This window comes from Macaca nemestrina, chromosome 8 (assembly GCF_043159975.1).
Source record: "Macaca nemestrina isolate mMacNem1 chromosome 8, mMacNem.hap1, whole genome shotgun sequence".
Classification (NCBI taxonomy): Eukaryota; Metazoa; Chordata; class Mammalia; order Primates; family Cercopithecidae; genus Macaca; species Macaca nemestrina.
The window spans coordinates 132911884-132933045 of NC_092132.1; the positions used below are offsets into that span (position 1 = coordinate 132911884).

Consider the following 21162-nt stretch of genomic DNA (forward strand, 5'->3'; position numbering starts at 1 on the left):
GGATCATGTGCTAGGGTCTTCTAGGTCATTGTAAAGACTTGTGTCCTTTTTGTGAGTGAAATATGGAGTCATTGGAGGGTTCTGACTTGAGCAAGGGTATGATCTGAATAATGATTTCAAGGGATCCTTCTGCCTGTTGTATTGGGACTAGACTACAAGAGGCAAATACGTAATCTGCTAGATCAGTTAGGAAGCTAAGACAGTGAGCCAGGTGAGAGAAGTCCTGTGTGTAGCAGTGGAAGTGGTCAGATTCTGGATGTATTTTGAAGGTGGTGTTGATAGGTTTTGCTGGTGGAGTGTGTGGTATGAGAGAAAGAGAGAATTTCAGATTGGCTCCAAGGTTCCCCTTTATTCCCAGTAAACTTTGGGTTGAAATATGCACCCACAGAAGGAATTGTGCCATCTCTAGGCAAGACCACATCCTTGCTAGGGTCTCTTCTGGTGATATGGTTTGGATGCCCCACCCAAATCTCATGTTGAGTTGTAATCCCCAATATTGGAGGTGAGACCTCATGGGAGTTGTTCAGATAATGAGGGCAGATCCCTAACTATAGCTTGGGCCATCCCCTTGGTGATAAGTGAGCTCTTGCTCTGAGTTCTTGTGCGATATGGTCATTTAAAGGTGCATAACACCATTCCTGCCCCCTGACTTTCTCTCTCTCTAGCTCCTCTTCTTGCCACATGATGTGCCTGTGCTCTTATTGCCCTCCACCATGATTGGAAGCTTCCTAAGGTCTCCCCAGAAGCACTATGCTTCCTGTATAGCCTGCAGAACCATAAGCCAAATAAATCTCCTTTCTTATAAATTACCCAGTCTCAGATATTTCTTTATAGCAGTGCAAGAATGGCTTAACACAGAAAATTGGTACTGAGGAGTGGAGAATTGCTATAAAGATACCTGAAAATGTGGAAGTGACTCTGGAGCTGGGTAGCAGGAAGAAGTTGGAAGAGTTTGGAAGATTCCAAAGGAGATAGGAAAATGAGAGGAAGTTTGGAACTTACTAGAAACTAGTTAAATAGTTGTGACCAAAATACTGACAGTGTTATGGACAGTGAAGTCCAGGCTAATGAGGTCTCAGACAGAAATGAAGAACTTATTGGGAACTAGAGAAAAGGTCACGTGTGTATTGCCTTAGCAATGAGCTTGGCTGGATTTTGTCCATGCCCTAGAAATCTGTAGAAGTTTGAACTTCATAGTGATGATTTAGGGTATCTGGTAGAAGAAACTTCTAAGCAGCAAAGTGTTGAAGAGGTAACCTGACTGCTTCTAACAATCTATGCTCAGATGTGAGAGCAAAGCAATGAGTTAGATTGGGAACTTATATTTAAAATGGAAGCAGAGCATAAAAGTTTGGAAAATTTGCAGCCTGGCCATGTGGCAGAGAAAGAAAGCTTTTTCAGGAGAGGAATTCAAGTGGGCTGTGGAGTAACCACTTACTAGAGATATTTGCATAACTAAAAGAGAGCCAAGTGCTAATATCCAAGACAATAGGGGAAAAAGCCTTGAAGCCATTCCAGAGACCTTCCTGGCAGGCCCTCCCATCACAGGGCCAGAGGCCTAGGAGGGAAGAATGGTTTTTTTGGGCCAGGCCCTGGGCACTGCTGTCCTGAGCAGCCTCAGTACACCGCTCCCTGCATTCTGGCCACTCTGGTTCCAGCCATAGGGCCCCAGATACAGCTTGGGACGCTGCTTCAGAGGGTACAAGCCATGAGCCTTGACAGCTTTGATGTGGCATTAAGTCTGTAGGTGCACAAATGCAAGAATGAAAGAGGCTTGGGAGCTTCCACCTAGATTTCAGAGGATGCATGAGAAAGCCTGGGTGTCCAGGCAGAAGCCTGCTACAGAGGTGGAACCCTCACAGAGAACCTCTACCAGAGCAATGCTAAGGGGAAATATGGGGCTGGAGCCTCCACAGAGAGTCCCCAATAGTGCACTGCCTAGTGGAGCTGTGAGAAGGGGGCCACATCCTCCAGACCTGAGAATGGTAAATTCACTAGCAGCTTGCACCCTGCACCTGGAAAAACTGCAGGCACTCAACTCCAATCAGTAAGAGAAGCCATGGTGGCTGAACCCTACAAAGCAGCAGAGGTGGAGCTGTCCGAGACCTTGGAAGCCCCATTCTTGCTCCAGTGTGCCTGGGATGTGACACATGGAGTTAAAGGAGATGATTTTGGAGTTTTAATATTTAATGACTGCTGTGCTGGGTTTTGAACTTGCATAGGGCTGGTAACCCCTTTCTTTTGGCCAATTTCTTCCTTTTGAGATGGGAATGTTTACCCAATGCCTATACTCCCATCGTATCTTGGAAGTAAGTAACTTGTTTTTGATATTACAGGCTCATAGGTGGAAAAGACTTACCTTGTCTCAGATGAGACTTTGAACTTTTGAGTTAATGCTGGAATGAGTTAAGACTTTTGGGGGACTTTGGGGGACTTTGAAGGCATAATTGTATTTTTGTAATATGAGAAGGACATTTGTATTTGGGGTGCCAGGGGTGGAATAATATAGTGTGAATGTCCCACTCAAACCTCATGATGACTTGCAATTCCCAATGTTGGAGGTGTTTGGATCATGAGGGTGTATCCCTTGTGAATGGCTTGGGCCATCCCCTCAGTGATAAGTGAGCTCTTGCTCTGAGTTCTTGTGAGATCTGGTCATTTAAAGTGTTTGGAACTTCCCCTCCCCGGCCTCTTGTTTCCATTCTCACCATGTGATGCACCTGCTCCCCCTTTGCCTTCTGCCATGATTGGAAGCTTCCCAAGGCCTTCCCAGAAGCAGATGCTGCTATGCCTCCCATACAGCCTGTAGAGCCATGAGCTAATTAAACCTCTTTTCTTATAAATTACCAGTCTTAGTTTTTTTTTTTTTTTTTTTTTTTTTTTTTTTTTTTTTTAAAGAGCGGTGCAAGAATGGCTTAACACACCTGGCCTGCCTGCTTTCCTCACCCCACTTCTCCTTAGCATATCCCCTCAATAAGCTACTCTACAAGGATCTCCATCTCAGGCTTTACCTCTAAGGAGCTTGGAGATGATAAACTTTCACAAAAGTAAAACATTCATGTAACCACCATCCAGATCAAGAAACTGAAACACTGCCACCTCTTCCCAAAGATTGTCATCAATCCGAATTATAAAACCATAGATTAGTTTTGTCCGCTTTTAAACTTTATTTATTTATTTATTAGAGATGGGATCTCGCTCTGTCACCCAGGCTGGAGTGCAGTGGTGAGATCATGGCTCACTGCAGCCTTAAACTCCTGGGCTCAAGTGAATCTCCTTCCTTAACCTCCTGTGTAGCTGGGGCTGCAAGGGTGCACCACCATGCCCAGCTAATGCTCTTAAACTTGACATAAAAGCAGTAATACAGTATGCACTCTTTTGTGTCTGGCTTCTTTCGCTTGAGATTCTGGCATTCATTCATAATGTTGCTTGTCGTGGTAATTCATTCTCCTTCATTGTTGTATGGTATTGAATTGTGTGAATATACAATGCTTTCTTATCCAATTTAATGCTGATGAGCATTTTGGATTGTTTCCAGGTTTTGGGTATTACAAATAATAATCCTGTTAATATTATTCTTGTATGTGTCTTTTGCTGCACATATGTAGGGTGTCTAAGGATGGAATTGCTAGGTCATAGTGTACAAAACTATGTTTAGTTTTTTTTGTTTGTTTTTTGAGATGGAGTCTTGCTCTGTCACCCAGGCCGGAGTGCAGTGGCATGATCTTGGCTCACTGCAACCTCTGCCTCCCGGGTTCAAGTGATTCTCCTGCCTCAGCCTCCTGAGTAGCTGGGATTACAGGTGTGTGCCACCATACCCAGCTAATTTTGTATTTTAGTAGAGATGGGTTTCTGCTAAGCATTTTTTCGCAGTGTTTGTATTAATTACCCTCCTGCCAACATGTATGAGTATTCCAGTTGCTCTGCATAATTGGTAACATTTGATATTGTCTGGTCTTTTTATTTCAACAATTCTACTGGTATTTCAGCAATTCTGCTGGCAAAGTTTCACTACGGTTCTAATTGTTGGTTCCCTGATGATGACAAAAAAGATTGAGCAGATTTTCAGGTATATTGACCGTTTGGATGTGTTAACTTTTATAAAAATACCTGTTCATGTCTTTTTCCCATTAAACAAAAGTTGAGTTGCCTTTTTTTTACTGATTTTTAGGATTTCATTGTGTATTCTGGGCATGAGTCCTTTGATTATATACAACACAAATATAATTTCTCAGTTGGGATTGCCTGTCACTTTCTGAATGGTGTTTTGTTGTGGACAGAACTCTTATTTGTAATGTTATTATTTATTTCCCTTAGGGTTAGTATATTTTGTATCCTGTTGAAGAAATCTTTGTTTAACTCATGATCCTGAAACTGTTCTACATATTTTTTTCTAGAAGCTTTATAGTTCTAAGGTCTTTGACCTGAACAGCTTTAAGGATAGAGTTGCTATCCACTGAGATGGAAAGATGGGGAATATCAGGTGTCTGAGAGGGGCTGTGGGGAATTCAGACTGGGATATGTTAAGTTCGAGGTAAATATTGAACATGCAAGTGAAATTTCACATAGATGATTGGATCTATGAATGAAGAGTTCAGGAGTTTGGTTGTCATGAAGACAATACTAAAACAGTATTAGGATGCCAAACACTGAGCTCCCAGGCTTGGCCATGTTAAAGTTCTGGATGAAGAAGAACCAGAAAAGGAGACTGAGAAAGAGCAAAACCAGCAAGATGGGAGAAAAGCGAGAAGACTGTGGTCTTCTGGAGGGCTGGTGAAGAAAGTGTATGTGGGAGAAGGGTCAGTGCTGTTTTGAATGTTGTGGACATGTCATGTAAAATGAGGACTGTAAAACTGCACCTTGGATTCAACAACAGGGAGGTCCCTGGTGACATGATAAGAACAGTTTTGGAGGAGGGTGGGGAGGACAGGCAGATTGGAGAAGGTCCAGAAGAGAAATGACCAGATTAGGAAGTCTGCTGCTGGGCTGGTAGCTATGACTCTGTGAGAGCCCACGCCAGGCATCAGGAGTCTAGAAGAAGGGAGGGAGCTGCTAGTCCCAAATGAGAGCAGCAGACACAGGAGTGAACCCGATAATCCTGCCAGACCCCGGAGCTGTTTTAATGAGCCAGCCCAGCTAGGTGGGTACTTGCTGAGGAAGAGCTCCTGAGCAGACCTAGTGGGGCTTGGAAGGGAGAAACAGCTTTGTGGAAGTCCTGGACCACGTTGAGTTCGTAGGCACAGCACACAGTGCTCTCTCTATGCATTTCCCAGCTCATTTCCCTCTTTTGTTCCTCCCTCCCACTTCTTGTTCCTTCAGTGCAGAACTCTCAGCTTGGGGGCCCCTGTTGCATAAGCTGTCCACATGTCAGGGTCTTCATTTGGCCTGCTGCTTCTCCTAGAATCTCCCCCACTGCTTCCTCCAGACCGATTCCTACGTATCCTTCTCGTCTTAGTCGGGAAACACATCCTCTGGGAAGTCTTCCATGACCGTTTAACATCTAGCATCTGCCTCCGTGGCATTCCTCTAGGTGAGTTCAATGGTCTTTTTATCTGTGTGTCTGCAGCACTCGATGGCGAACTTCTTATGGGCTGTGACTCATGCTTACCCATTTCCATCTTACGCGCAATGACTGGCATAGAGCAGGTCCTCACAGGGTTTTAGCAGGTGACTACGGAGGCCCTTGCATTAAGTGCAGGATGTGGACGGGCTGCCAGGAGGGAGAATGGTATTCCGGGAGGAGAACAGTGTGAGCAGCAACTCAGCCATGCAGCCGCATTGATCTGGGCATATGTGGGAGCCTGAGAACCAGGCCTGGCCGGGGTTTGAGGTGAGCCTAGAAAGAGATAGTGATGGCTCAGTGGGTGCCGGCCACATCGGAGAGGCAGCAGGTGCGCGTGTATGCGCACATGTAGCAGTTGAGGAGAGAAATTATGGATATCAAATCAAGCTAATTTACATGGATAAGTGCAGCCAGTGAGGCTTGGCCTGCGGGAGCTGATTTATTTAGGGCAGGAGGAGATCCGGCAGGGAGCTCCCCTCAGGTGAGCGAGCAGCGGTGTGGCCACTAGTATAAATAATCCAGCTGTCAGCCCGAGTTAAAGCCTCTGTTACTCTGTTTAGTGCTGGAGGAGGAAGCACCAGGGCTGTTTCAGAAACATTTTTTAGAGAGATGGACCTCTCTCTTTTTTCTCTTCCTGGAACACTGGAAGACTAATCTTTTTTAAAGCAAGCTTGATTGCTTTTAATTCTAATTATAAAAGTGAAATGTGTTTAGTATAGAACATGTGAAAAATACGGAATGGTATAAAGACAAGAATTAAAATAGCTCTACTTCTACTGCCCAGAGATAACCACTATAAGCATATTAAAGAGTTTCTTCCAGTCTTTTTTCTATGTTTAAGTGCAATTTTAATAGTATTCCAGTCTGTGTTCTAATTTTTTAAAATTTAAGATGATATTTTGATCCTTTTCCTATCCCACTGATAGAAGATGACTGGAATAGTCTACCTTGTGGATGCACTGTACTTTATTTAGTCAGTCCTCAGTTAGTGGATGTCAGAACTATTTTCAATTTGTTGTTGTTATTAATAGTACTGCAGCAAAAGACATTGTTTATGAGTCATTGCCTGTATCTTGGATTATTTAGAATGGATTCCTAGAAGTCAGACTTTTCTTACGGATTGTCAAATTACTTTCCAGAACATTTGAGTGGGTGTGGACATTTTTTTTTTGGTTTGCTGTTTTAATTAATTTATACTCCTATTGGAGATCATTGAGAATGATCATCTCATGGCACTGGATATTACTATTAGAAATGTTTAATGGCCATTTGTATTTTTATGTAGTAATCTATAATCTTTGTTTTTAATTTTTTTGTTGCTAAGTCTGATCTCTGTATATAACGTTAAAAGGATTGTTTAATTATATCCTTATTTTATTTTATTCCAGCGTATAATTTGCCTTTTTGTTTATAATGAGGTTTTTGACATGTGCAGACTTTAATTTTACATGTAGAAAAATTTCTTTCTCTTTCTTGCCTTTATGGTTAGACAGTGTTTTCTACTACAAATAATAATTTAAGATATAGGCAAAGACTTAGAAAAAATATTTTTTTTGCTGTAGTATTGTTGTCAAGAACAAATTAATGTTTTACTTACATATATTTTACTTATTTTATGATTTCATATGATTTATGAATCATAAAATTCATCCATCTGATATTTACTTTGATGAAAATTATTTGTTTTCATTTATTAACCACATACTTAACCAAATGTCCCAAATAACCTTTTTCTGGGTGCTTTCTGATGACCTCTATTTAAAAAATAAATTTGTATATATGTGTGCATTCATTTACATACTTGAATTTGTCTGTGAACTACATATTAATTTTCTCATCAGCTCCATGCCATTTGATTGCCGTAGTTATAGTCAGGTTTATTACTTGTCACAGCAAGTTCCTTGTATTACCCTTATTTTAATAATGCTTTTGGGAAATTATTGCATCTTAATTTTTACTGATGACCGTTTGAATCACTTAGTTAAACTTTAAGGAAGAAAAATTTCCCCTGGCATTTTGATTGGAGTTATACTAAATTTATAAAGTGTTATGTGAAGAACTGACTTCTTTACAAGATTCAGCTTTCCCAACCACAGATATACTCTCTTTACTGAAGTTTTCTTTTGATAGGGATTGTTATTTTATTTATACAGAGTTGGGGGCCAGCATGGTTCACCTGGAAGATGGGAAGGCAGAGAGAGGGCTGGGTAGCAGCTTGTCCCCATCTGTCCTTGCCTTTGATCCTACCTCTTTCTCCAGGAGCCCCACGTGGAGCCTTCTAAGTGGGGCACATTGGCTTCTACCCAGAGGCTCAAGGCTGCCCACGCCTGATCTGGAAGCCTGTAGCAGCCATTGCTTCTCTTTCTAGATTGTTTTTGCTGCTCATGTCTTATTTCCACTCTCTTCATTTCTGATGATTTATCTGGCTTTGGATTTATGGTTTTGCATAGCTCTGGGCAGACAAGCAGAGAGCAGATACTCTTTCATGGTGGGAGAATATTACCATAGGTGTGAGGCTTGATTGGGTACACAGCCTGTTAAGCTGCTGAATGCAGGCCTGATGGCTCAATATGATGCCCAACAAGGGCCTCTTGGTTCTCAGTGCCAACTAACACAAATCAAGAACCCACTTTATTCCCTGGCCACAGTCTATCTATCATCAATGTTTGGGCAACCCGTTTGGCTTCTCCGTCTTGAGATAAAGCCAGAGTTGTACCTCTTATCATTTGTATGTGTGACGTATGTGTGTGTGTGTGCATGCGTGTGTGTATTTTGGCTTCAGAAACTCTCTCTAGACAGCCTGAAACTTTGAGCCTGGATATCCTCTGGCTCTCACCCTTCATCACCTGCACTGTTTCTTTCCCTAGCTACTTTCTCTCTGAGTCTTCCTGGAGCAAAGAGGTCAGTCTCACTGGAGCTGAGGGCCTGGATTGGAAGGGAAGAGTAATAAGTTGGACATGTTGGGTGCAAAGGTCATTCTGGTCCTGGAGGTTGTCTTGAGACAGAGGATGGTTCCAGGGGGCATCCAGGGGCTCAAATTTCAATCCTGGAATTCCAGGTGGACAAGATCTTAACTTGTCAAGTTGATTAGACCCCAGTGTGTCAGAAGTGTCTCCAGCTCCTCTTACACTCTAGACATCCTCCTTATCTTGATCTGGGCTGGGGGGATTTCCCAGTACTCACCCTGCACCAGAAAGACCTGCACTCCCTGCCAGCTACACCCTCCAGCCTGCCTCAATCTGGGTGTCAGCTCCTCACCTTTCACCCAGGCCCCTGGGGACCTGGCCATCTTTGGGATGGTGGCTGAGATGGCTCTCCCTGCTGGGCAGTGACTCTCCTTAGGGTTTCCTGGTCTTGACAAGAGGAAGGAGTTGCAAGAGGAAGACAAGAGCATAATGAAGTGCCTCGGGTCGGTTTCTCCACGTTCTTATTACTCCCAAGAAAGTTTCCTTTCTCTCTTTTTTTTTTGGACTACAATCACGCACCACCACATCTAGCTAATTTTTTTTTTTTAAAGTAGAGAAAGGGTTTTGCCATGTTGGCCAAGCTGGTCTCAAACTCCTGACCTGGGGTGATCTGCCCACCTTGGCCTCCCAAAATGCTGAGATTACAGGTGTGAGCCACTGTGTGCAGTCCCAAGAAAGTTTCTCAAAAGGGTGTGCCCCCTTTGAGAAGCAGAAGCAAAGAACTTCTATGGGTAAAGGAGAGGGAGAGGAGAGACAAAGGAGAAAGTTCACTGCTATCTCTTGCCTTTCTTATCTAGAATGCAAATTTCTGGATTTGCATGACTCTCTTTTTCAAGGAAGAATACTTAGTCCTCTGCCCACCCATCTCAGCCCCACCAGGCCATGCTGTCTGTAGCCCCGCAACACTTCCTTGGGTCCTCAAACCCCGCCTTTCACCTCCTGCTTTTCTCTTGCCATGCACCCCACACCTAAAGGCCACCTCATCTCTCTTCTCTCTCCCAAGATTTGGGTTCCATGTCAAAGTCACGCAGAATTGTCTAATTATAACAGATTAATCCATTAGGATTTATGCTTTTCTGTTTATTGGCTGGAACTATCCATTTCACAGCTGTGGCTCCCACATCTAACCAGCTAGCAGGCAATTTAAATATAGAAAGCAATTTAACCTAGTTGGATACCGAGGCATCTCGCTTAATGTAGTGCATAAATTTTGGAGCTCTTTGCTCTCAGTCCTCAAAAGGGCAGCCAACAGTTTCATGTCCTGAAAAGATTTGGCTTTTCAGGGAATTTACACCCCGAGAAGGGACCCTGGGTCTTGGTTGAAAGAAAGGAGTCTTTTCAAATGAGGTCAGGGGTAGTTTGCAGGTCAATTCAGCTTTGCTTTTTTTCTTCCTCATGCGGGGAAAAATGATGTTTCCCTTGACTGAGCTTTTTTTGGAACCTGACATCCAAAGGATGGAGGGTGTTTGCATTTTCCTCTCTCCTTTTAATTTTCATGTACTGCCTGTTTGAGGAAAGTGGTTTTTCCCACATTGTGCCAATAGTCACGGTCAGCCTGCCTGCTAAGACCTTGCCTTCCAAGTAACACCATGCTCAATCTTGGTTCTCCTAGCTTCCCAGCACCTGGCTTATCGTAGGGCCCCACCTAATGTGTGTCATGACTGGGAAGAAAGGTGGAGGCAGGAGGTCACGAGAACTTGCAAACTTAACTCTAAACCCCAAACTGGAAGCAACAGTTACCAGGACACACAGACTTGAGAAAATCCTTTTAGTACGTACGACTGCATAGCCACCCCCCTTTCAGGGAGGAGAATAGCAGAGAGGGAGATCTTGCCAAGACAAGAGAATACTAAGGGGAATGAGGTACAAGTCCCCAAGTGCCTGAAGAGTTTTCAAAAAATGGGATTAGATTTTTAAATTTTCTTTTCTGCAGGGCCTCAGAGGGCAGAGCTAGCAGGCTAAGGGACAGAAGTTATAGGAAGAAAGAGTTGTAACTTATTTGTAGGGCAAACTTTGCGTTGATCAAATTTGGAGAAAGCTTTTTAATGGAACTCTCAAAGAGATAGCAAACTTCCTACCAGTATTTATGCTTAAGCAGAAGTTAGCCATGGCTGGGAGCTGTAGTGGACTTGAGAACCAGACAGGTCTAGGAGACCTTGAAGAGGTTGTCCAACGGAGCTTCTGTGATCTTGTATCTGGCTTTAGGAATCCATGGACCTGAAACACAGTCTGTTTTATCCACTCCCTTGGGCAGATGGGAAAAGAAAACTGTAGGCTTTGAAGAGGGTGGTGGGAGATTGCTTAGCACAGACTCCCTGAGCCAAGAGCATGAGTACAGGTCGCCTTGGTTCCCACTGCTTGGATTCAGTTCTTCCCCAGGGCAGGATGGCGATTGCAGTAGCAGGGATGGGGTGTCTGTTATTTTCCTAGAGCTGCCATAACAAGGTACCACAGACCAAGTGGCTTTAATCACAGGAATTTATTATCTCCCAGTTATGAAGGCTAGAGGGCTGAAACCAAGATGTTGCAAGCCCATGCGCCGTCTGATGGTGCTAGGGAAGGATCTGTTCCAAGCCTTACTCCAGGTCCTGATGGTTCCTTGGCTTGTGGCAATAGCACTCCAGTCTTCACACGGCATCTCCCTGTATGTGTGTCTCTGTACAAATTTTCCCTTTTTTCATATTAGATTAGGGTTGTACCCTACTCCAGCGTGAGCTCATCTTAACTAATTACATCTGTAACAACCTTATTTCCAAATAAGATCCCAGTCATATGGGAATAGGGGTCTACCTTATCCCACTGTGATCTCAACTAATTACATTGGCAATGACCTTATTTCCAAATAATATTCCACTCTGAGATACTGGAGGTGTTAGAACGCCAACATATAAATTTTGGTGAAACACAATTCAACTCATAACAAGGTATGAAGAGATGGGCTATAGAATGGTTGGTTTGATTATAGGACCCAGCAGAGGTTTCAGATGGTTTTGTTAGGTGTGAAATAACTCTAAAATGTTCCATTTTGAGCCACTCAGTCCCCTGGCAATCTGCTCTATGTAAAGCCCCAAGCAGGTATTCCTTCTTTTTTTTTTTGAACTCTAACAGTATTTGAAGTGGGCATCACAGTTTAGCCCTTAATGATGGTCCTTATACTAGTCTTTTGTTCTTGCAAAGAAACTATTACCGAGCACTTACTATAGAAATATGTGATCTATACAATATCTCAATTAGCCATGACTCTGTGAAATAGATAGTATCCATCCCATTTTGCACGTGAAGAAATAGATGTTGAGAAGATACTTGGTAACGTGCTGAAAGCCACACAGCTAGCAGCAGCAGAACGGGGATTTGAACCCCTGTCTATTTGGCTGTAAAGTTCATTTTCTCTCTGATATACCAGGTTAACTCCCAAACTCATTCATAAACTTTTCAGGAGATCAGACTTCTCTTACATTCCACTCACTACCAGGTTGATTACAATTCGCCATAGGCATTCCTTCAGTTCCTTGTGGTGAAATGCACAGGTGCTGCTAGCTCATCTCTAAGCCGCCTTTTAGCTCCTTCATGTCATGGTGAATAATCTCCTTTTTTGACTAATGGATTGGTTTACTTTGAATCAGGAATTTGGCGATTATGCACAGAGTTGGTATGTAATAGAGCGTAGGACGGACGTGCAAACGGCTCCATGCTGGGTGGCCTGTCTCCCGGGTAACCGTATCCTGGGCTGGGTCCTCTCCTTTGAGGTCAGAGGTTCTGCATCTTCTTCATTTCTCCAGGGGACCATCCTGTCTGAGTGAATTGATTTACACTCTCTCAACTCCCAGCAGTCTTATGGGTAAGCATGAACACTGATTTATTAATATACAGTGAGACGCAGTTGCCAAGAAGACTGAACAATCGGGGCATCAGGCAGCACATGCTCTTCTCACCCTTGAGAAGCAGCTCGGTCCTGAGAGTTGGTCAACAAGGAAAGAGACCAACAACATTGCAGTGGCTGTGAGGGCTTATCATCAAGCTGTGGTAACCCTAACCAATCCTTTGATCTCTCTCTCTCTCTTTTTTTTTTTTTCAGTTTTATTGAGGAATGGTAGACAAATAAAAATTGTCTACATTTAAGGTATGCAAGCTGACATTTTGACATGCAGATACATAGTGAAATGATCACTTCCGTCAAGTTAATTAACATGCACCACCTCACATAATTATCTTTTTTTTTTTTTTGGTGGTGAGAACACTTAAGATCTACCTTCTTAGCAAATTTCAGGTACATAATGCAATATTGTTAAGTATAGTGCACCACGTTGTCCATGAAACCTTCAAAACTTACGCATCTGGCATGACATGACTGAAACTTTGTACCTTTGACTAGCACTTCCCTGTTTCTCCTTCTTCCTGTCTCCTAGCATCCCCTTTCTACTCTGTGTTTCCATGAGTTTGACTTTTTTTTTTTTTTTTTGAGAGGGAGTCTCGCTTTGTCACTCAGCCTGGAGTGCAGTGGTGTGGTCTCGGCTTACTGCAGCCTCTGCCTCCTGTGTTCAAGCAATTCTCCTGCCTCAGCCTCCCCAGTAGCTGGTATTACAGGCACCCACCACCATGCCTGGCTAATTTTTGTATTTTTAGTAGAGACGGGGTTTCACAGTATTGGCCAGGCTAGTCTTGAACTCCTGACCTCAAGTGATCTGCCTGTCTCAGCCTCCCAAAGTGCTGGGACTACAGGCATGAACCACCGAGCCTGGCCGAGTTTGACTATTTTAGATCCCACATATAAGCAAGATCAGGTAGTATCTGTCTTGCTGTGTCTGGCTTACTTCACTTAGCATAATATCTTCCAGGTTCATCTGTGTTGCCACAAATGGCAGGATTTCTCTCTTTTTAAAGGTTAAATAATATTTCATTGTCTTTATACACCACATTTTCTTTACCTAGGCACCCCTCAATGGACACTTACACTGTTTCTATATCTTAGCTATTGTAAATAGTTCTGCAATGAACATGGGAGTGGAGACATCTCTTTGACATACTGATTTCATTTTCTTCGGATATATACCCAGTAGTGGTATTGCTGGCTCATATGGCAGTTCTGTGTTTAATTTTTGAGGCACCTCCATAGTGTTTTCTATCATAGCTATACTAATTTACATTTTCACCAACAGTGGGTAAAGGTTCCCTTTTCTCCATATCCTTGACAGCACTTGTCTTTTGTCTTTTTGATTAGCCATTCTAAGGGGTATGAGGTGATCACTCATTGTGGTTTTGATTTGCATTTCCCTGATGATTAGCGATGTTGAGCATTTTTTCATATCCCTGTTGGCCATTTGCGTATCTTATTTTGAGGAATGTTTATTTCGGTTCCCACTTTTAAACTGGGTAATTTGTGTGTTTGTTTTTTTTGCAACTAAGTTGTATGAGTTCCTTACATATTTTGGATAATGTATGCATTCCTATTCTCTTAGGACGTATTTAACAAGCAGCCATTGTATCACGTCAGTAGGTCAGGACACCTTCCACGGGGATGCTTACCCTTACACACTTGCTCTGACTGTATTAGCTACAAACCTGTCCTTCCTGTGTAGCAGGTTTCATGACACAGAGCAGGTGGGTTTTGCTTTAGGTTGCCTGCCTCAGATGATCAACATTGATTGAGCACCAATCATGTGCTGGGTGCTGGGCTATATATTGGTGGCGGTCAGAGAGACTGATACATGCTTGATAAGCATATGAAGAGATGTTATAATATGAGGAATAACAAGGTGGGGATAGGTACCGGATTTTATGTGAGCACTTGGAGAGACTGGGGCTTCAGGAAGGCCTCTAGGAAGAGATGTAACTGGCGTTGAATCTTGAAGAGTAAGAGTTAGCCAAGACCACACCACAGAAAATAAAACAAAGAAACAAAAACTGCCAATGAGTCCTGGCAGAGGGAAGAGTATATGCAAAATCATGGATGCATAAAGCAAGGTGTGAGTGTGTGTGTGCACGTGTGTGTTTTTGTGTGTGTGTGTGTGTGTAAGTGGATTGGAATTAGAGGATAAAATGTTGGAGATGAGATGAAGTAGTCGACAAATCATGGAGGTTGGTCAATACCAGGTCAAGGGGCAAAGACTTAATTAGTCATGTAGATGACAGAATTACTGAAATGTTTTAAGCAGAGGAGTAACAGGGTCAGAATCATGTCCTCTAGAGAGCTGGCTATGGGGAGGATTTCCTGATGGAGTTTCTGGAGACTCGCTGATCTCCTCTATACATGTTGCTGAATGAGTCACTCTGGAGGTTGGGGGAGGGTTACTTCTTGGTGGTTCGCAGGACAGCTGTGCCTGCCGCCCAGGTAACTGCAGTGCCAGAGAGGAGGGAGGCATTCCCGGATCTCGTAGCTGGGTTTTTGAACTCATTTTCTTCTGGAAGTTTAGAGTTCTCTGCTCCTGAGTACATTGTGAACTGTTGAGAGCAGGGTAGGAGGAATGGTGTGTGTGAGTGTGTGTGTGCGTGTGTGTGTGTGTGTGTGAGAGAGCATGTGTGTGGGCACCCGTGCATATGATCATCCACAACAGTGAGCTTGGCATTAACCAGTCAATATAATATCTGGTTACTCTCTCTTCTTTCTCTATTCATTTAGCATCTATTGCAGTGCTGATTGCATTGTACCTATCATCTTTTTCTGTCTATTCTACTTAACAGTGGGCAGAGACTGTCATCTTTATTTCACAAGTAATCCCTGAGCATCATAGAAGTTCAATAAATATTTGTGAGGTGAAAGAGTAAACGGAAGAATGAGGGTTGCTGTGCTCCCTGGCACAAGACCCTGGCCTGGGATCAGCAGAGAATGCCAAAAAAGGCAGCATGTCCTGACTGTGGCCATGCCAGGTGGGAAGCCAAGGGTATTAAAAGGTCTTAAGTAGAGGGTCAGGTCTTTGATTAGTGCATTGACTCTTTGAAGGGAGACTGTACTCTGAAAACTGTGGTACTTACAGGAAGGTCACATCTCAACAAGGCTTCAGGGTGGATCCCTGCTTGTCCCTGACAGCTAGGTCTTGGGCATAGTCACCAGGCTTCCTAGTTGTCCCAAATTACAGGAAAATCACAGGTGGGGTGTGGCACAGGCTTTTATGGGTCCTTTGCTTTGGAGCCTATTGACTGTCTTCTTTTGAGTGCAGGCCATGCTCCCCTCTCTGACATAGCGGGCACTGGCAGCTGGCAAATCCAGTTAAGAATGCTGAAGCAGGTACCGTAATTACAAAAAAAGATATGCATGCATCTTAAGCATTTTGCCTTAGTTTAAAATATATACATGTGTACTTATTTGCCAGTCCTTTGGGGGAGGGGTCAAAGCCTATTCTTGGAGTATGAATCTCCTAATCAGAATTTCCCTTCATTGTTCTTGGATCAACCATGCCTGTGATGCATTATCTAAGAACTCTAGTTTTCTTTAAATCCTGGGTTTCTTTAAAGTAGAATAAGAACATCAAGACCCATGCAAAGCAGTATAAATGCAGAATTCTGTATTTTTTATAATTATGCCCACCACTTTCCCACCCTGCTCCCCAAGCCCCAGTCTGTTTTAGTGGTCTCACCCACACATTATTTAACACCATTTTAAATGACTTGCTTTTATGAAGTCTTTCCAAAGCATTCAATATGGTGTACTTAGAATCACCAGCCTTCTTTTCATTTGTGATTGCATTTACAGCTTATTACTTTGCATAATATTTAATCTAGATGCATAATCAACAATAATAAGTATAATTGGCAACAGACTCCTGATAAGCAGACAATTTGCTGCTGGGAGAGGGGTCCAAGGTATCTTGGAACCAGCCCAGTGATTTCTGTCCTCAGTGGGCTGGGGCCCCAGCAATGAGGTAAAAAGACATCTGCTCCACACCCTGTTTTTTCAGTGACTTCAGGACTGGCTGCCTTTGCTGCTCTCTTCTTCTCCAGTCTGTCAGTCTGCCATAGGTGGGGGATTGGGACCAGTGCTTTCTGAGTTCCCCTTAGTTCTAGAGTAGACTTCTGGGCCCTCACAGGAAATGCTTCTAATGTCTCCTGCCTCCTTCTTCTTTTTCCTGCCTCCACCAGACTCTCTAAGTCCTCCCCAAGGTCCCTGCAAATGTTTTCATGTATAGGAAATCCCAGACCTCTCTTGATTTCTCTTTTTTTTTTTTTTTTTTTTGAGACGGAGTCTCGCTCTGTCGCCCAGGCTGGAGTGCAGTGGCCGGATCTCAGCTCACTGCAAGCTCCGCCCCCCGGGTTTACACCATTCTCCTGCCTCAGTCTCCCGAGTAGCTGGGACTACAGGCATCCGCCACCTCGCCCAGCTAGTTTTTTGTATTTTTAGTAGAGACGGGGTTTCTCTGTGTTAGCCAGGATGGTCTCAATCTCCTGACCTCATGATCTGCCCATCTTGGCCTCCCAAAGTGCTGGGATTACAGGCTTGAGCCACTGTGCCCAGCCAACCTCTCTTGATTTCTTATAAGCCACATAGATATGGAATGGATTCCCAGCTTTGTCACACAGCAGGCTGTGACCTTGGCCATCATACTTAACTTCTTTTAGCCTATCACACCTATCACATCAGATTATTGTTGCATTAAATTAAAGAAAGTTCCATGTGTTATAATAATAGCTAGCATTATTGAGTGCTTACTGTGAACCAGGATAAGCTTTACATGGAGTACTCCATTTCTGCAACAACACTGTGAGCTAGGTGCTATTGATCTCAATTTACAGCAGAGGAAATGGAGAGTCAGGTAGTCTACAATATCCTTTAAAATCTAGGTGGAAGAAGCCATGCTACCACAACTCTTGCATTCTGTGTGCCTGCAAAATTAGCGCTGTGTGAACACTGCCGAAATTTATGGCTTGAGCCTTCTGGAGTGATGGGTTGAGCAGCACTTGGGCCCACCTGCGCTATGGCTGGGGCAGCCAAGGAGCACTGCATCCAATGTGAGGAGCAGTGACCCAAGGCAGCTCTGGGCAGCGAGTCTACGGAAGGTACCCTTGACACACACCCCCAGATCATTCTGCCCACCTCGAGCTTTGAGCCTGTGATGAGAGGAGCAGATTTGAAGATCTCTCAAATGTTTTTAGGGTCATTCTCCCATTGTCTTGATGATCTCTTATCTCCACACTCATCTTCTTAGCAAATGGTCAATTGCCAGACCCTTGGTTTGTACTCCTGAACACCCTTTTTTATTCTTTATCTGACCAGGCTGGAAATTTTTGAAATCTTCCCATGCTGCTTCTCTTTTAATTATAACGTTTGTCTTTAAGTTACTTCTTTCCTCTTGCATCTTAGGCAGTTAAAAGTAGCCATGCACTTCCTTCAACTTTTTGCTTAGAAATTTCTTCTGCCAAATACCTTAGTCTATCACTTTTAAATTCTGCTTTCTATAAAGCCCTCAGGTATAGACATAATTCAGCCAAGTTCTTTGAAACTTTATAGCAAGAATGGCCTTTACTCCAGTTTCCAGTACTGTTTGTCATTTTCATCTGGGACCTCATCAGAATGGCCTTTACTGTTCATATTTCTACCAAAATTCTGATTAGGGCCACTTAAGTAATCTCTAAGAAGAGTCAGACTTTCTCCACAGTGCTCCTCATCTTCTAAGCCCTCACCAGAATCATGCTTATTGCTTGTTTACTGAAGTCCATGCTTTTTCTAGCATGCTTCTCCAAAATCTTCTAGCCTCCATCACCCAGTTCCTAACTGCTTCCACATTTTCACGTATTTGTTACAGCAACAATTCCATTTCTGGCACCAATTTTCTGTCTTAGTCCATTTCTATTGCTATAATACAATATTACAGAATGGATAATTTATAAAGAATAGAAGTTTATTTGGCTCACAATTCTGGAGGCTGGAAAGTCCAAGAGCATGGTGCTGACATCGGCGAGGGACTTCATGCTGCATCATCCCATGGCAGAAGGCAGAAGGGCAATAAAGCATGGGAGCCAGGGACAGAACAATAGGGAGCTGAATTCATTTTATTTATTTATTATTTATTGTTTTATTTATTTATTTATTTATCATTTTATTTATTTATTTATTGTTTTAAGAGACAATCTCCCTCTGCCACCCAGGTTGGAGCATATACAATGTATCATAGCTCACTGCAGCCTCAAAATCCTGGTCTCCATTGATCCTCCCACCTCAGCCTCTTGAGTAGCTAGGACTACAAGTGTGCACCACCACTCCCACCTAATTATTTTATATTTAGGAGAGGTGGAGTGTCACTGTGTTGCCCAGGCTGCTCCTGAACTCTTGGCCTCGAGTGATCCTCCTACCTCAACCTTCCAAAGCTCTGGGCTTACAGGTGTAAGCCGCCATGCCCAGCTTGAACTCGTTCTTTTAACAAGTCCACTCATGTAATAACTAATCTACTCCTGGGGTTATGTTAATCTATACACTGGCAGAGCCCTTATGACCTAACCACATCTTAAAGGTCTTACCTGTCAATACTGTTGCATTGGGTATTAAGTTTCTCCCAGGAAACTTAAGTTCCAACATGAACTTTGAGGGAAACACTGAAACCATAGCAAGGTTTTTTTGAACTTTCTGGAAACAGACAATCTGCAGCCCTCCTATAATTATCTCTGTGGCTCGCCACACTTTTGGTGCAGTAGAATGTATTCTAATGTCTGTGTTGTTAGACACCATCTCCCTCGTTTATAGAAACTGAAATTGCAAGTAAAACTCTATTTGCCACAACCAAGATGTAGTGAAAAAAGGTGCCGTGGGATTAGGAAGATCTCAGCTCACATTCCAGCCCTGCCATTTTCCAGCTGTAGCACCTTAAACAGATTAATTAATTTCTTTGCTTCTCGGTTCCTTATCTGTAAAGAGGCATAATAATATCTACTTTGCAGGGTTGTTGTGAGGATTAAATGAAAGTGACACTGCTCAGCAGACAGAGGGCAATCCACTAAGGGCCTTTTATTTATAATTCATTCATTTAATAAGGGTTTAAAGAAAATCTAGGATGTGCCCAAAACTATTCGAGGAGAAGATGCTGTGCCTACCTGGAGGAGATGACTCTCTAACAGGGAAACATGCTGAGTGTACATGAGGCTGTTGAGTCCTATAGCCAGGTAGCAGGGCCCTCGTGCTGGAGCAGTAGGTGTACAGATCAATTCTGTGACAGCTGCCCTTGTCCAGATGGAGACTTCCCTGAGGAGGAGGACAAGGCGGAGGAGATATTGGGACCTGAAGGAGAGGAGAAGCCAAGGTGACCGTTTGGAACAGGGCTCCTCTGGACCTCTGGTCCCCTTTGCCTGTTGCTTGGCGTGACTAGAGTGTTGAAGAGATTGGAAGAGGTTAGGGGTGAAAGTTGTGGGTTTGGGTGTGTCCTGCATGCAAGGCTGAGAGCAGATTGTGGTGCTAAGACAGTGCTGACAACCCAGCCAGGGAAAGCGCTTGCTTGGAGGGGCTAGGTGTCACCACCGGATCAGCCAGCTTTGCTGCTGTGAGGCATTTGCAAGGACAGGCAGCTGGCTCTTTCATCACCAGAATGTGCAGCATGACCCTGTGTCTCCAGCCTTTGCTGGGGCACCAAAACAATGCCAATGACACAAAGAGATGAGCAGCACAGTCATCCTTGTTGGCTCATTTCTGGGCAAGTCTCCAGTTCTGCTACCAATATCGCTGGATCTTTTAAAAGAGAGGCTCTACCTTGGGGATCCCCCAGCTCTTGGCATCTTCAGCTAGGAGGACAGAACAGCTCCTCCAGGGACTGATGGTTAGTAGACATGTCATCCCTGTGTGAGGACAACTGCAGCCACCGTGCCAACAGGCTCCTTGTCGCTGACACAGATCGGCCGTCTCCCTTTCCCCCGCCTCTAGGTTCTGTGGCAGCTGTTTAGTGACCATAGATTCCTTTGTGTTCAGTGTTTTCCAGGTTAATTAATCCAATTATTATCACCACTGTAGTTTATAGTTAGGCACACTGTGCAATTATATCATCCGTTCTGCATTATTGATGTGCAATTTGCCAGCCAAAGACAATCATTAATTCTTATCCTGTTGGGTTGTGTCACACATAAACATGATGCATCCTTAGTCCCAATACCTGGGTGTTTATCCAGTGTTTTGGGATCCCTGCTTGGGTCTGGGCTAGCTGTATTGTTAGAGAGCCATCCAATGAGCATGAGCGGATGCCTCTCGTTGAGGGGAGGTCTCTTTGGGCAAGACCAGGTAGTAGCAACATCCTCAGCTGAACTGGGAAGAGGAGCATGTGCCTCTGGTCCCAGCCTTCCTATCCAGGCCTTTTCTTCATGGGCAGGCCCGTTGGTGTCCTCAGAGATCCAGCTGTGTTCTCCCCAGACCCCAAGGGCCTTCAGCTCTGGTACTTCAATGGGCTTAGGAGCATGTAGGCTACCATTACCTTTGTGTGTGTTATCAACTCTGTGCCAGGAACTTCACATATGCTCTCAGTGAATCATCACGACAATCCCACAGGGTAAAATCATTATTGCCATTCTAGTTATTTTTATGTATTTATTTTTGAGACAGGATCTCTCTCTGTCACCCTGACTGGAATACAGTGGTGCCATCCCAGCTCACCACAGCCTCGACTTTCCAGGCTCAGATGATCCTCCCACCTCAGTCTCCTGGGTAACTGAGACTACAGGTATGCGCCA

The 21162-nt window shown here is 43.7% G+C and overlaps 1 long non-coding RNA gene across 1 annotated transcript in view; it reads left to right on the forward strand.

The window, feature by feature from the left end:
- The first annotated feature begins 5290 nt into the window (after positions 1-5290).
- The window catches only part of LOC105482103 (uncharacterized), a 149658-nt gene continuing 133786 nt past the window's right edge, over positions 5291-21162 (forward strand). The window contains exon 1 of the long non-coding RNA XR_987384.3: positions 5291-5530. This is a non-coding gene — a long non-coding RNA (uncharacterized lncRNA). The remainder of the gene's footprint in view (positions 5531-21162) is intronic.